General features: G+C 44.9%; 1 long non-coding RNA gene and 1 other non-coding gene across 2 annotated transcripts; both read left to right on the top strand.

The window, feature by feature from the left end:
* The first annotated feature begins 4 nt into the window (after positions 1-4).
* On the top strand, positions 5-14822 carry LOC116557807. Its single transcript, XR_004271707.1, has 5 exons — positions 5-356; positions 1983-2148; positions 6401-6405; positions 9801-11201; positions 14538-14822. It is a non-coding gene; the product is annotated as an uncharacterized LOC116557807 (long non-coding RNA).
* Positions 1412-1686, top strand: LOC116558099. Its single transcript, XR_004271833.1, has one exon.
* Positions 14823-16197: the final 1375 nt, after the last annotated feature.

Consider the following 16197-nt stretch of genomic DNA (forward strand, 5'->3'; position numbering starts at 1 on the left):
GACGCATCCTATTGCATTACTATTGGCAGTAGGCAACCGCTTTGTTAGTTTATTGGACAGAGTGGATGTCCATCAGGGTCACGCTTGCCGGGCAACGAGAGGCAAAATAAGAGGGAAGACGACTTTCCTCCCATGAGCCAATGGGGCCAGCTGGGATACTCGTAGACCCCTGGGAGAGGCGCAGGGCTCGCCTATTCCACGGAACGCCGGGAAAGGGTCACCTCCAGATGAAGTTTCCGGTTCCGGTGTTAGCGGCGGTGGAATTGCCATGGTAACGCGGTTGGCTCGCGTTTGGTGCCGGTCTCTCGGGAGGTAGCGAGGCTAGGCCGGGCCGGTATCCGCCTCTCCCAGCTTAGGTGAGCGTCTCCGGGGAGCGCCGCGGCCGAATGCGGTTCTTCGCGGCGGGGAGCAGGAGCCTGCCCGGGGTCTCAGCGCTTGGGCCTTAGCTTCCGCTCCTGGACTCTTCTTCGGCTTTACCGTCACGTGGGAGCTGAGGCTTTGGGGCTCCCGCCTCTGGCGCGCGATTATTTCCTCTCGAAGAATTTTAGTTTTTTAAAGTTTTAAAGCGCTCTTGTCTGTGTGTTTTTCTCTGGCTGTTTTCTTCCTTTCTTTTTGTAGAGACGGAAGTGGAGGCGGGGGCGGTGTCTCACTTTGTTGGCCAGGCTGGTCTCGAACTCCTGGGGCTTCAAGGAATCCTCCTGCCTCGGCCTCTTGAAGTGCTGGGATTACAGTCGTGAGCCACCGCGCCCGGCAGCCTCTGAGTTTCTGGCCTCGTTGGCCCTCCAGCCTTTTTTTTTTTTTTTTTTTTTTTTTGAGACGGAGTTTCGCTCTTGTTGCCCGGGCTGGAATGCAATGGCGCGATCTCGGCTCACCGCAACCTCCGCCTCCTGGGTTCAGGCAGTTCTCCTGCCTCAGCCTCCTGAGTAGCTGGGATTACAGGCATGCGCCACCATGCCCAGCTGATTTCCTCCAGCCCTTTTAAGCTGTTGGGCCTAGACTCGGGAAAGCTTTGTTCGGTGGGAACTAAGAAGTGAATTCGTTCGTTCCACAAACGTTTCCTGAGCAGTGGCTGGGTGCTAGGCGCGGTGCCAGCGCGGAATGTCCAGAGAGCCCTGGTGCCTACAGCTTGGAGCCAGCGGGAGAAATGAGAAGCAAATACAAAGCAGTGCGGGAGCGCCGAGGAGAAAAAGAAAGCCTCCGTAGGCCCATTGCTTGCTCTGTTCTCCCTTGTACTTACCATTGCTTGACACAGACAGTATTTACTAGCTTGTTTGTTGACTTCCCTACCAGGCACTCAACTTTATTCACGGCTGTATCCTCAGTGACTAGGACGGTGCTTAGAATGTGGTAGGTGCTCCCGTTGGTGGGAAGAATAAATCCGGAAGAGCAGGGCTCAGTGGAATTGCCACATAATCTGTAGTCTTGGAGCGGCGCAGGGTTGGTAGTACCCTAGAGCACACCAGACTTGCAGAAAAAGCATACTCCAGAGGAAGCTGAGGCATGCCTGCTCGAGAACCAGCTGTTCCATGTGCAATTTTCCTCTGATAGTTCCTAGTCACTGTTGCCACGGTGGTAATGACGGGACCATGTCATTATCTATCCACCAACAGTAAGAGAAGCTTTGCAGTCGAGATATTGTTTAGCAGATGGAGTGCTTTCTGTTGGACACTAAGTACTGCTACAAGTTTCTTTTGTTTTTAAACTTTGAGTATTTTTTTACAATGTTGCTGGAGGTGATTTGTTTATGCTTTGGGAGTGTTCAAATTTAAAATCAGAAAATCAGCACATGTCAGTGACTGAGTCTTTCAGATATTCATTCAGCATGAAACTTTAGCCTAGTAAACTATGAAAGTAAACTTGGGACATTACCCAGAAGTCTCAATGTTATATTTTCACCCCCATCAATATTACTGATGCTTGCTCGTTTTCTAATGTGGGACCTGAAATTTACCGGGTGCTTAAAGAATCTTTTTGCTTTTCAGATTCATTGATTCGAGGTAAATCAGAGGAACAAGCAACATGAACAGAAATATGTAGAAAATGCTATTATGCCGAAGCGTAATTGTTGTTTCAGAAGTTCAGCATCTGGTGCACTTAACAATAGAGAATATATTAAATTCTTTCCAAAATAACCTTTCATTCATGCCTGTTATAAGTTTTTTGTTTGTTTTTAAGTAAATATTCGTGATTTGTTCCCCAAAACCTAAACTATTTATTGCTGTCAACTTAACGAGCAGAGAGAGGCTCCCTAAAAGAAAATGGCATTTATTCAGGAATGGAGCCTTATAATGGGAAAATAGATGTCATAGTTAACCGGGTGTATCCTGGGAGATGGAGGAAGACAAAGGTCTTTAAAGGAAAAAGGAGGGTTACATAATTGTTTTGAGATAATGATTTTTGATTACAAGGATCAGTAAGAAAGGTGACACCAGTCCCAGGTTGGAGAGGCAGTTGCTTGGCAGGCATTGCAGAAGTATTTTTTGTGTAAGATTGAGATGGCCTTTGTGCAGCATCATGGTTTTGCAATCTTTTGTGATAGTTTTTGTTATCAGGCATTTATGCTTGCAGACTCTTTATGGCCTTCTCTGTGTCTGTTTTGATTCCGACATCCTTCTCATTTCCCACTCTAAACTGTCTAATTCTGCTTTTGTATTGGTTGCCAGCAGGAGAAGAATTGACAAACTTAACATTCTGAGAGCAGTAATGAGGAGTATCTTATTCTTACCTAATGTATAATATTGGCTTCAGAAACACAGTTTTCTTTTTCAGTTGTTGAACATTGTGTTACATTGAGAATGCAGCTGCCATTAAAGATTAATAAAAGTGATTGTTGAAAAGGAAGAGTACAAAGCCTGTGTTTTGCTAAATCATAGTGAAGTTGCCATGTTTTTGTAGAATATGGTAAGAACATACAGTGTGTGAAATGCTGAGGATATAGAAAAGCATGTGGGTGCTCTTTCAAGGAGCTGTTTTGATAGCATGACCAAGGGCAGGAAACAGATCGTGTATCTGAACCAAAGAAATGGAAACAGTACATCTAAATTTAAATGTGTAATAAAACAACCCAAAATACAGCGAAATATTTAGTGCCAAACATCAGTGATCTTAAGAAACAAAACAGTATTCAAAGTATTTCGTCCAAAGTAGCAGACTTTGCATATAATTTAGCATTTTGGTTTTGAGATTCCTCTTTCATCCTATGATGAAAACATGACAAAATATACTTCTTAAATAAACAGATGTCATCAGTCTGCATCTATGGCCGAACACTTTGGATGTTTTGAGTAAATGGCTTGTATTAGTTTGCGATGGCTTTGCACCCTGTGGACGTTAATGAAGAGGTGAGGGTGGGAAGTACAGAAATTTCTGAGAATCCTGGGATTTGAGTAACAGGATGGATTAACATGCTGACTAAGGCATCCTAAATATATTTTTCTACCCATGTGTTTATTTTTAGATAAGGCTTCACTATATTTGGTAAAACTCCTGTTTTCTATCCACTTATCCAAAAACAGATTCACCATTGGATTAATAGTGTAAATCTAAGATAGCTTCTTCCCTTTATCAGCCCCAAATGAAGAACTAGAGTTTAGATTATTGAACTGAAGGTGATGCTTTATCTGAGCACTGCACACTTCAGTGTTTCTGTTCCTTTACATTTTTAAAAAATTACTTTGTACAGAGATGAGGTCTCAGTAGGTTGCCCAGACTGGTCTCAAACTCCTGGTCTCAAATAGTCCTCCTGCCTTGCCCTCCCAAAGTACTCGGATTACAGGTGTGAGCCACCGCACCGGCCCTGTTTCTTTTATACTCAGTGCTGTGTTCTTGTTTGTTCAACAATGGCCTGTTCCTAGAAAATGAGAGTGTGTGTTTGCATGAGAACACGATACAAAAGTGTCTGTCTGAGCTGGCCAAAACATTCTGCAAATGTCATAGTAAGGGCAGAGCGGTTGCTGAAATTGTGCAAGGGGCTGATCCACCACACATTCCTAAGCTAAAATAGCATTTGGGACCCAGAGCTCTGCTGACCTGAGCTGGAACCTGAAAGCTTTCTCTGTGGTGCCCTTAGCTATCATCTAGTAGTTTTAGAGCATAACTGCAATCCTGGAATTAATTGGATTCCCTGACAACACCAAACATAATGTAATGTGTAAGAAGCAAAATCCAGCCCTCAGAGTTTTTCTAGTCCCTAATGCAGAGACAGATGTGCTTGTTGGATTTTGATTACCTCTTTATGACAAGGCCGCTGGTTTATTAATACTTTGGCTATAGGAGTGGCCTCGGCTTTACTCATCACTGCTGCCCACATCTTAGAGACAGCCTGGAGACAGGAAGGCAGGCCAGCCTCCTCTGTGTCACACAGGCCCTGCTCCCTTTGCCTGCCCTGAGTCCCTGGGTCACTGAAAAGAAAGGGCGTGCTGTAGATTGGGTTAGTTCAGTCTAGGATAGACTGTGGGAGGCAGGTAGCATTGATGAAAAGCCCAGATGAATTTCTTCACAGAAAGGCCGCAGGGTTGTAAGGAATCTGTGTGTACTTTCTCTGCTCCTAAATATTTACCCCTAAATGTTATCTTGCATAGATTGTACTTTTTTGTTAAACTTTTGTGTATATACATAAATTTATTAGAACCTTTCGTTAACCCTAGCATAACTGTTCTCAGACATTTTGGTCTCCAAATTGTTTTTTCTAATATAATATGTTGTTGAGCCACATTAGCACTTGTGTGTCTAAGTTTTGTTGCTTTCACATGCAGTGTCTATTTTCCTGCTGATTCGTAGCATCACCAACAAGTCCTGCAGCAAATCAGCTATATAGTAGATACACAGGTGATTTTTGTGCTTTGTAAAATTAAAATGACAAAAACTTCTCAGATCTAATAGCGGGACATGGTAGCTCATGCCTGTAATCCCAGCACTTTGGAAGGCCGAGGTTGGCAGATCACCTGAGGCCTGGAGTTCAAGACCAGCCTGGCCAACATGGCGAAACTTTGTCTCTACTAAAAATACAAAAAATTAGCCAGGCATGATGTGGGTGCCTGTCTCCTGTAGTCCCAGCTACTTGGGAAGCTGAGGCAGGAGAACTGCTGCAACCCAGCAGGTGGAAGTTGCAGTGAGCTGAGATCGCGCCACTGCACTGCACACTCCAGCCTGGGTGACAGAGTGAGACTCTGTCTCAAAAAAGCCAACAGAAAACCAAAAACTGAGTCAAAAAAATCTAAGCCATAGCCTGCTGTCTCTGAAAGCTGTGCTCCTTTTGGGCCCATGCTGCTTTCTCAAATTGAGTACCAACCTCCTCAGCTGCTGGACTTAGGTCATACATCTGCTGGACTTCATTCTGTTGTGAGTCTTATTTAATAACAAAGACATGGGCCTGAATCATAGCTCCCATAAAGTGATATTAAGAATTAAGTGGTAATCATAAAACTTGTTAAACCTTTTGATTAAAGGTGATGAAAGAATTGTTTACTTTTCCCCAACTGCCTGTTTAATGACAGTGTTTTGTAGTATTGTGTGTTCATTTTAACCAGCAGATAGTTTCTATAACTCAGATTATTACATTCCAAAGATCTGAAAAGATTCCTAGATCACAGAATGGAAAGAATAAGGAACCAGTGCTGCTGTGTGTCAAACCTGTTAGGAAGATTTATCTGTTAGCAGAAGTTTCTGTCTCCCTCTGATAGTCGCTGAGTTTGCCAGAAGAACATTTAGGAAGTTTAATTGTTTTCTTTTGAATGATTGCTAAAATGTATTGCCAAGGCCGTAAATACACTTTATGATGAGTCAGATCTTTGAGCTTTAATAATTAAATGCCTTCAAAATGCAGCCTTGCTATTGTGGGAACCCATTGCTCTAGCCTTCTTCAATAGTTCATGTACGCCTGGCGCCGTGGCTCATGCCTATAATCCCAGCACTTTGGGAGACCGAGTTGGGTGGATCACATGAGGTCAGGAGTTTGAGACCAGCCTGGCAAACATGATGAAATCCCAGCTTTACTAAAAATACAAAAATTAGCCGGGTGTGGTGGTGGGCACCTGTAATCCCAGTTACTCAGGAGGCTGAGCCAGGAGAATTGCTTGAGCCCAGGAGGTGGAGGTTGCGGAGAGCCAAGGTCGCTCTACGGCACTCCAGCCTGGGCGACAGAGCAAGACTCCATCTCAAAAATTAATTAAATAAATAAATAGAAAACAGTTCTTCATCTAGCAAAAAAGAAATTCACCTCAGTTTCATTGCAGGGAAGGAAGGGATGATTCAAGTTAGAAATGGGATGAGGCATTAATTGTTCATTTTCCTTCGCTGGAAGAAATTGGAGGATTATAAATATTTTTTTTCTCCTTTTATAGCCAGAAAAATCCTATTTGCTAATTCCAAACTATATTTTTTGAAAATGTATCCTAGTGAGATATTGTTAATATCAAACTTTAGTGAGCTATAATTTCAAAGTGTTTTAATAAAATGCTATCATAAGGCTGGGCATGGTAGCTCATGCCTGTAATCCCAGCACTTTGGGAGGCTGAGATGGGTGGATCACCTGAGGTCAAGAGTGTGAGACCAGCCTGGCCAGCATGGTGAAACTCCATTTCTACTGAAAATACAAAAAAAAAATTAGCTAGGCATGGTGTAGGTGCCTGTAATCCCAGCTACTCAGGAGGCTGAGGCTGGATAATCGCTTGAACCCAGGAGGCGGAAGTTGCGGTGAGCCAAGATCACGCCATTGCACTCGAGCCTGGGCAACAAGAGTTATACTTCATCTCCAAAAAAAAAGAAAAAAAAAGACTATAATAAAACAGTTACATTCTGTTAAAAAAAAATGGAGAGCTTTTTTGCATAAGTTTTATTATATAGGAAAAATTGGGTGACCAAAAGATTTTGTCTTTTAACACAAATTCAAATTTTGAGGAGAAGCTGTTATATTGGCAAACCTTCCCTCTCGAGATACACAGTGATCTGGTATTTTCATATCGAGTGTGTATGAGTACAGCCCTGGGGACATGTCAGTCTAGTGGATGTGATACTCCCACTGGTTCATCTCTCTGTATACTGTGCAGCCACAGCTCCCTGATAATCCACACAGACTATTGGATGTCTAATTACAGAGCAAATAATATCCTCTTACTTGAAGGAATTTTTGCTAGTGTTCAGAAAGTAATACATCTTTCAAAGTCATTCTGGTTTTGAGAAGCACATGTTCTTTGACATTTTATGAGTCTCTGTCTTTCCTGGCAAGGCAGGTAGGGGGCACTAGTCTATTTTACTTAGGAAGCTGGGGCAAGAGCCAATAAGGGCTGCCCTGGAATTATACAGTGTCTGGGAATTAATCATTTTGCCCAATTCTAGGAAAAGCCTCCCAGTTCTCACCCAAGTGCTATTCTTATTTTAGGGAATAGCTAGCTTACTTAGTTTTCTAATATAGCCACAACAGATCAGAAGCAGTAAATTTGAAAGGCTCACACTGAAAGGAAGAAGCAATGGTAAGGAAAAGATGAAGCACAAGAAGCACACATCCTGGGATTCTTTGTAGAAAGCAGCATTCTGGGACATTTGATATAAGAAGGGGCGAACAGCCTTCACCCGTGACCGTTCCTTGTGAATTAGTGCCTTGTATAATGCTTTCAAGTAACCAAGAAAAAAGTTATTTTCCACATACTCTGAATAAGAAGTCAAGGAAACATGCAGTTTATTTTAGCTTGCCAATAACAACTACACACACACACACACAGCTTAAAGTTAAGGCTATGTTAAAAAAAAGAATACTCCATTGTGCCAGGTAAACATTCTGTTACGTACATCACATTAGTTCATGGAAGACCCCTTGGAAATACCTAGTACGTTTCATTACGTGGTGAGGGACTGAATAATATTGGTGTAAAGTTGAATTTTTCTAACTGTATAAACCAAATGGGCTTGATGAGAGAGCTCAGCTGACATTAAGTCACAAAGGCCTGTCCATAAAGTGGTTCTGCAAATGCTGATGTCAACCCAGGACACAATTAGCGTCAAAGAATATAACCACCTCACTCATCCTACTGCCCAGCCCTGTTTCACAGTGGTTGGGGACCAGAACCCCTGCAGGGAGTGTGTGCATTGCAGTTTCATCGATGGATTCCTTCCCCACCCCTCCACCGCGCACACACTAGGCCATCAGCTTCTAGTTGGGTAGGATTCATTTTTGTAACCTGGTGCCCTAGTGCCATCCTTGGGACTTACTATATGTTCGATACATAATTCTTGTATAAAGACCACATAGCATGGTGAACAATACAGAGCAGTACCTCAGCAAATCCCAAATGGCGTGAAACTCATAATATTGACCACAGGTGCCATAGGAGGTGGAGAAACATTCAGTGATATGTTCCACAGGCTCTGCGCTAAGCATGATACAGAGTGGAGTCATCCGCTCCCAAATCCCAACGACCTCGCAGTCCTGTGATGGGGACAGATGCCAGAATGCACCTGAGAACTGGAGAGGGGAATGGGGCTCTGGGAAAAGCTCAGTGAGCGCTCAGGGATGGGAAAGCTCACTAGCGGAGTGACCCTTGAGCTGAGTTTTGAAAGAAGAGTAAAGTGCCTCTATATAAAAGGGAGGGACATTCCAGGAAGAGGGAGCAACCAGGGCAAAGGCAAAAGGCCCCTGGGCCTGCTGGGGGAATGCCAGGCCATTTCTTGAGAAGTGCAGGATTGGACGTAGCTGAGGTGAGGACAGATGGCAAGGCCTTAGGCTCTCCTCTGGATGAGGGAAGGTCTCAGGAGGAGTGTAAGCTGTGGAGTGCTTGAGAGATCACCTTTGCAGGAGAGTTGAGGATGGATTGGAGGTGCCCGAACTAACAGGGCCACTTAGGGTCATCAGATTTAACCTTTGGGGTAGAAAGCATGGGGGAAGGGCACCGCTGCAAGCTGAGTTCTTGGAAGGTAAGGATGACAGTATTTGGTGACTGGCTGACTGTGGGGAGGAAGAGGGAAAGATTCAGGTTTATTCCCAGGGTTTTGCTTAGCCACTGACTACACTTGCTGACGCGGGGAATACAGGGAGGGGAAGGATGATTGGAAAGGTAAGGTCATAATTATTTTTGAGCATTTCTATTTCCAGGTGCCTCAGGAACATCTAAATCATCAGGTTATGTGTGAAATAAAGGGAGAGATTATGCAGATGATTTCCTCTGCGGGTCTGGATTTATTGATAAAGGAGATTTGGGGAGCGAGGGTAAGAAGAAGTGTAGAGAAATCCTGGGGAAGGCCTGTCGCTGGGGAAGGACAGGCCGTGGGGAGAACTGGGAGCAAGTGCTTCAGGGAAGAGGCGGTTACCAGAAGCCACAGGAGCCTGGGCGTGGGGGCTCGCACCTGGAGTCCCAGCGCTTTGGGAGGCTGAGGCAGGAGGATTGCTTCAGGCCACGTGTTCTAGACTAGCCTGGGCAACATAGGCCCCATCTCTAGAAAAAGTTTTAAAAGCTAGTTGGGCACAGTGGTGTGTGCCTATAGTCCTAGCCACTTGGGAGGCTGAGGTGGGAGGATAACTTTAGCCCAGGAGTTTTAGACTGCAGTGAACTATGATTGTACCACTGTACTCCAGCCTGGGCAACAGGACAAGACTGTCTCTTTAAAAAAAAAAAAGAAAAGCCACAGAGAGAAGCCAGGTAAGGGCACAGGGTCTCTTAGATTTGGTAATGGAGGTAAACAGTGTGGGCTGATGCAATCAGTGTTTGCTGACCTTGGGCACTTCACTTAACCCCTAAGGGGCTCTGCAACACGATGGAGTCGGGCCAGTGAATCTGTCATTTTTGTCTGTGTGTGAACCTTTGTTGTAGGCCATCTCTGTAGTTGGTGAACAGAGCAGATGGAGTCGAGTAAATTTGCACAAACGTTTCCGTTTGGATGATGACAAGCCTGACTGCCGAAGCTGGTGCACTCATCCCGTCAGCATGGTGCTAGCCGAGACCTCTGAAATACTCAAGGACATCAGGATGTGTGTGCCGCCTTCTCTCTCGCCTATTTATAGCAGCTGCTTCTGTCTGCGGAATAGGGCTTTTCAATTAACCAGGAGGTACATTTAGTGACACCGGCAGGTTTTCTCTGTATACCAAATCTGCAACATCAAAGAAGAAATTGAGGATAAAAATTCTTTAAAACCTTAGGCCAGGTGCTGCAGCTATTGCAATTGCAAGTGACTTGTGGCAGTCGGTCGGAAAACATTTCTTCTGCATGTGTTCAGTGCCAGTTGTTGGCAGTAGGATTCTAAGGTTTCGGAACTACCGCAATGAAACAATGTTCTCTATTAGGGAAGTGTCCTGAGCTGTCAAGAATTGTCATCAAGAAAAGCAGGTTTTGTAAGATACATGGACCTATTTGATACCAGCCCCTGCCACTTGGATAGAGGCTTCCCTAAAGAGCCCAGTGCCGATGGCTCATAGGGAATGGGTGGGGATGATGCAATACCCTGCATGGGTTCCGGTGCCCTAAAGAGGGTGCCAAGGCCACGCCTCTGCGAGTCTGCCAGGGCTGGGCTCAGAGCCTCCCGGCTTCCTGGGCACTCTGCCTATCACATAGCATTTCTAAGATGATCACATGTTCAGAACAGCCACGCTTGTCAAAGCAAGGAGAGGATGCTTCAGGAATTTTCAAAAACATGTCTCTAGGGATTAAAAAAAACCCGCAAAGCTTCATTTTCCTCCTTAGTGGGAAGTCTTCCTTACAGCCTTTTCCTGGTTAGTGTCTGTCGTGAAGCATTTTTTGGAATCAGAGTAAGTGGAGGATTTAATTTACGATGGTAGTACACATTTGCACTGAACCTCAAGTTTGTTGTGCATTTCATCATCTTTATGTGAATCTCATGACAGCTCTTACAGGGAAAACAGGAAGAACTGGCCGCATTTTATAAATGTGGAGACAGGAGGAGGTGAGATGGCTCGCCTCTGCCCAGCCAACCGGGGAATGCACAGCCCAGAGAGACAGCAAGTCAGAAGATGCTGATCCAGGGAGGTTTTCACTCTGCCACCCACCCCATCGTTGGAAACACCGACATTATCAAGGCTGCATTTATATTTCAAAACAAAAACAAGCAAACATGCCAGGTTCTTAGTATGCTGTTGTTTTAACCAAATGATACAGCTCAAGAGTGAGCAGCCATCAGTGCTATGAGTGAAGAGCAAGCCCATATCTTGTGTGTTTAGCAACCGAGGAGGCAGCTGAACGTGGAAGTGACTTTCCTGGTATGTCACAATTCAGAGAATACAAAACCACATTCATTATCTGAAATGGGCTCAGCTGCCTCTGTGTGCCTTATCAAACCGCGCTGGGAACTTTGATGTGTGTGGTGCATGTTTGTGTGCGTGTTTTGCTGCCTATGCAGATAATCTACATAACTGGAGGCTTCAGGCTTGCTTTTTACACACACACACACACACACACACACACACACACACACACACACGACTTCTCACCTGTTACATTACTAACACTGGTGCCGGTTTGTTTGCTATTTGAATTTATCAATAACCTTGTCGCAGAAGGATCAGCATAGCTAATCAGTATATGCTGTGTGTGGAAAATATAACCTAAAAAAACAGATTGGAATTTAATCATGACCACTAATGCTATGAGACAGAATCCACAGCGATGAAGTGTGTGGGTGCTGGGGTGAGACTTCCTGAGTGTGTACCCTAGGTGAGTCACGTCATAACTGGGTGATGGTGGCCAAGTTTTCACCTTTTTTCCCTCATTTGGAAAACAGGATGATAATAGGAGCAATCCTGAAGGGTGGTGATGAGGATGAAATTAAGTGAAGGCTTAGAACGGTGTGTGGCCGATGGTAGTAAGTCCTTAATAAATGCAAAATATCATTTCCATCAGTTGAGATATCTCACACAATCCATTTTCTCCAGAGGACAACCCCAGACACTCATGCCTCCATGTCTCTCTCCCGTCTCTGGATCCCTCTACAAGTCACTTTTGTATTATGCAGCCTCACATTTGATGATATGCAGCGTCACTTAGTTATGTGAATGATTTGTGTATCTTAATGTCGCTTCCCTGACAGACTGTACATTCCTTGATGGCAGGAACCATGTGACTGGCTTTTGTTAGATTTACGCAACTCAAGACCCAGTCCTAGGCAACTGTTGGACACTTAAACATCCTCATCACTAGATGTGTTCATCATTAGGAAAAAGTAGGAAAAATCCAGTGGTGTGAGTTAATAAGTGGGTATTATATCCAACAGCTGAAACTTAAGATGTGAAGATTTATGTTGACACAGACGTGTGTACAAAAGGTTTATAGCAGATGTATTGATAATAGACAAAAACTGGGAACAACCCAGATGCACTTCAACCAGGGAATGGTGACCCAGCCCCTGATGCATGACACCGTGGATTGCTGCTCAGCAATGAGAAGGCACAGACTCGATACAGGAGCCATCCTGGGTGATGCTCCAGAGAACTACACTGAGTGGATGGGGCAGTCCCACTATGCAATTCCATGATTATCACATTCTTGAAATGACCAAATTATAGACAGGAGAACAGAGGAGTGGCTGCCAGAGCTGAAGGAGGGGATGGGGAAGGAGGGAGGAGAGCATGCGGGATCCTTGTTAGGGAAGTATCTTGTGTGGTGATGGTGTCTGTCAGTATGCTAGCTGTGATACTGTGCCACTGTTTTGTAAGATGCTGCCACTGGGGGAAACTGGGTAAAGCATACAGGGGACCTCTGTATGATTTCTTACAACTGCATGTGAATTTACAGTGGTCTCAAAAGAAAACATTTAATTAAAAAAAAAAAAACCCACATACACTTAAGGTGGTCCCAGCAGCAGCAGAAAGAGTAGACGGGGGGGACTTCCCAATGGTAGAGAAACACGACAGGCCTCTTCCAGAAGGATTTTGTATGTTTTCTGTTTTTGTTTTTCCGTTTTTTTTGAGATGGAGTCTCACTTTGTCGCTCGGGCTGGAGTACCCAGAGAGGTGGCTCTGCTCAGTTGATGAGTGACAGCTGCCCATGGGGGAGGCAACCTACCCAGAGAAGTTAACATACCAGGGTGCGGGATGCACTCACCCCAGAAGCACCTGTAGCACCCGAGTGGGAAAGGACAGACCGACACTTGGAGAACTGACAAACAAAAAACAAAGACGGAGGGACAGTTCAGAGCAGAACTGGGATGAGAACCAGCTCTCCATGCTCAGACCAGGACTTCTCTGACGAGGCACCCCCGAAGCGGGCACCTATAATGTGAGCTTTTCATCCATGTTAAACTGAAAGCACTTACTTCACCACTAAGTGGGAAGCCAGGCTAGGGATGGAGAGATGAGAATGCAAATGTTCTGAACAGCAGTTCCTATCCTGGGACCCTGGGCAATCCCCGTCCTCCCTACTCTCTTGCCTCAGTTTACCCATGAGGTGCTTTGTTAGCCCAAAGAGCCATTGCAGCTTTTGTTGTACCCTATCTGTGGAGACTGAACATAAACACAAACAACTGAAAAAAATCTTGCTTACAAAATGAGGATCGTGCAGATTGCTGTTGAAGCTGGCTAACCAACAGCAAATGTGAAACAGACCCAGATAATTTCCCCAGGCTTATTAAATTGATTCCTGCTTCCCCGGGAGTGGTGGTGGAGATGCTGGCTGCAGGGAAGAGACATAGGGAAAGAGAGGTAAAAACTTCGCTCTTTGGAAGACATATTGTACGTTACACAAACAGCCCCCACTGCCAAGTGAGTCAGAACTTCCTAACAGCATAATTTCAGTGCCCTTCTTGTGGTTCCCTCTCTGGGCTGTTTCTGAAAGGAAGATCTCAGGGCGGGGTTTCCTGTGTTGAATTCCAGAGACGACAAAGGGGCTTTTCCCCCAATCCCTTGCCAGATTTTTTTTTCCAGATAGGTTTTCATGTCTGCTCCCTTCTGTAGCTGCAGGTAATGCTGAAGATGAGAGTATTGTGCCCTTCCTAGTTGCAAACTCCCCCATCCCTTCGCATTGCGTATTCAACTTTTGTTTTCCTTCCATATGGACTACTTTGGAGAGGAAAAAGACTGACATCAAATAAAAAATAGGGTTCTCTTTTTGACGTGATGTTTATATCAGGCTTAAGAAAAGTAATGGGTGGCCGGGCATGGTGGCTCACACCTGTAATTCCAGCACTCTAGGAGGCTGAGCGGGTGAATCTCTTGAGGTCAGGAGTTTGAGACCAGCCTGACTAACGTGGTGAAACCTTGTCTTTAATAAATATACCGAAAATTAGCTGGGTGTGGTGGTGCGTGCCTGTAGTCCCAGCTATTCGGGTGGCTGAGGCATAAGAATTGCTTTTTCTGGGAAGTGGAGGTTGCAGTAAGTAAGTAAGATTGTGCCACAGCACTGCAGCCTGGGTGACAGAGCGAGACTCTAAGAAAAGCAATGGAATGGGAGAGTATTCTGAAAAGCAGCAAGCCCTGTAAAGCCCAAGAGAATAGCAATCACAATAATAATAAAACTATCTGCACAGTATTTTGCACTTCGTAAAATACATTTATCACGTCTGTTTTTACCTATGAAAAATTATTGCTATTCCCATCTAGCAGATGAGAAAACCAATGTTGTAAAAGGTCACATGGCTTGTGACCATTCACTCAGATACACAAGTAGCAAAGCTGGTCCTAAAAAGTGAATATCTCCATTGCTCTGAACTGGTGCTCTGCACTGGACCAGCAACAGAAGGGACGGTCATCTCTGTGCGCCACAGTCCCCTGACACAGAATTATTGCACCCTGACCTCCTTGGAGGTGGTAGTCTATGCCTCATTCTTCTTCATATTCCCAGAGACTGGCTATAGTAGATGCTCAGGAACGTTTGATGAAAGACTGAAACACGACCTGGAACCAGCCCAAATGCCCATCGATGATAGACTGGACAGGGAAAATGTGGCATATATACGCCATGGAATATTATGCAGCCATCAAAAACGATGAGTTTGGGTCCTTTGTAGGGACGTGGATGAACCTGGAAACCATCATTCTCAGCAAACTGACAGAAGAGCAGAAGATCAAACACCGCATGTTCTCACTCATAGGCGGGTGTTGAACAATGAGAACACGTGGACACAGGGAGGGGAGCACTACACACTGGGGTCAGTTGGGGAGAAACAGGGGAGGGACGGTGGGGGGTGGGGAGCTAGGGAGAGATAGCAAGGGGAGAGATGCCAGATGTAGGTGATGGGGAGGAAGGCAGCAAATCACACTGCCACATGTGTACCTATGCAACAATCTTGCATGTTCTTCAAATGTACCCCAAAACCTAAAATGTAATAAAAAAAAAGACTGAAACGCGGTATGCCAGAAACTGTAGCAATCATACTATTCCCAGAACCATAACAGGGCAGCTCGCCTGCGTTGGGTGCTCAAACAGCAGGCACAAACCATACAAGATAGGCTCCTATTATTAGATCTATTTAACAGAAAAGGAAACCTAGTATGAGTAATCAGCTGAACCTTGCAAGCTGGGCACTTTGGCGCAAGAGCCTGAGCTCCCAACTGCACCCAACCATCTCTTCCTGCAGGACATTGAGTACGGTGGCCTGCTCCACCCTTGGAGCAGCGGGGGGACCCATCTCTCTCTTTGTGCAAATCAACTGACCTCTTTGTGCCTTGGTTTCCCTTGTCAGGCGAAACTCATTAAACTTTTCCTAACTACCTGGAGGATGTCTGCAGAGATTTATGAGGAGACACGTTTGAAAGCATTCTGAAAAGCAAAAAGCATGATCCAGATGCAGGCGTTATAATCGTTGTTACTCACCGCCTGTCCCTGCAGTTGGTGGTAACCTCAAGGCCCGCGGCAGCACCTCTAATGAAGTCACAGAAATAATAATGCATATAATATGATACTTGGAAGCAGTCAGTCACAGGGATGGGAGGGGCCTTGTGTATATCTTCAACACTTAATTACAGCTTAATAAATGGGATCTAACTAAGAGGTGTGGGTCTATCTCAGAGTGAGTCCTGGGTTTTGGCTAATTCTTCTACTTCCCTCTCAATTAGGAAAAGACGCACGCACACACACACACACACACACGCACCCCACATTATCTTGTTCTGTTTTACAATTCAATCTCTTAGGACGCTGACTTTTACACAGATCTGTTCTACAAACATCTGCCATCTCTGCTAAGAAACAAAAAAAGGAAAACACCCTCCCGGAAGCATCGGATTTGGGCCAGTTACTAACTCCTCATCTGTAAAATCGCTA

Source organism: Sapajus apella, unplaced genomic scaffold (genome assembly GCF_009761245.1).
Source record: "Sapajus apella isolate SASKATOON/1434 unplaced genomic scaffold, GSC_monkey_1.0 scaffold20, whole genome shotgun sequence".
In the NCBI taxonomy this organism is placed as follows: domain Eukaryota; kingdom Metazoa; phylum Chordata; class Mammalia; order Primates; family Cebidae; genus Sapajus; species Sapajus apella.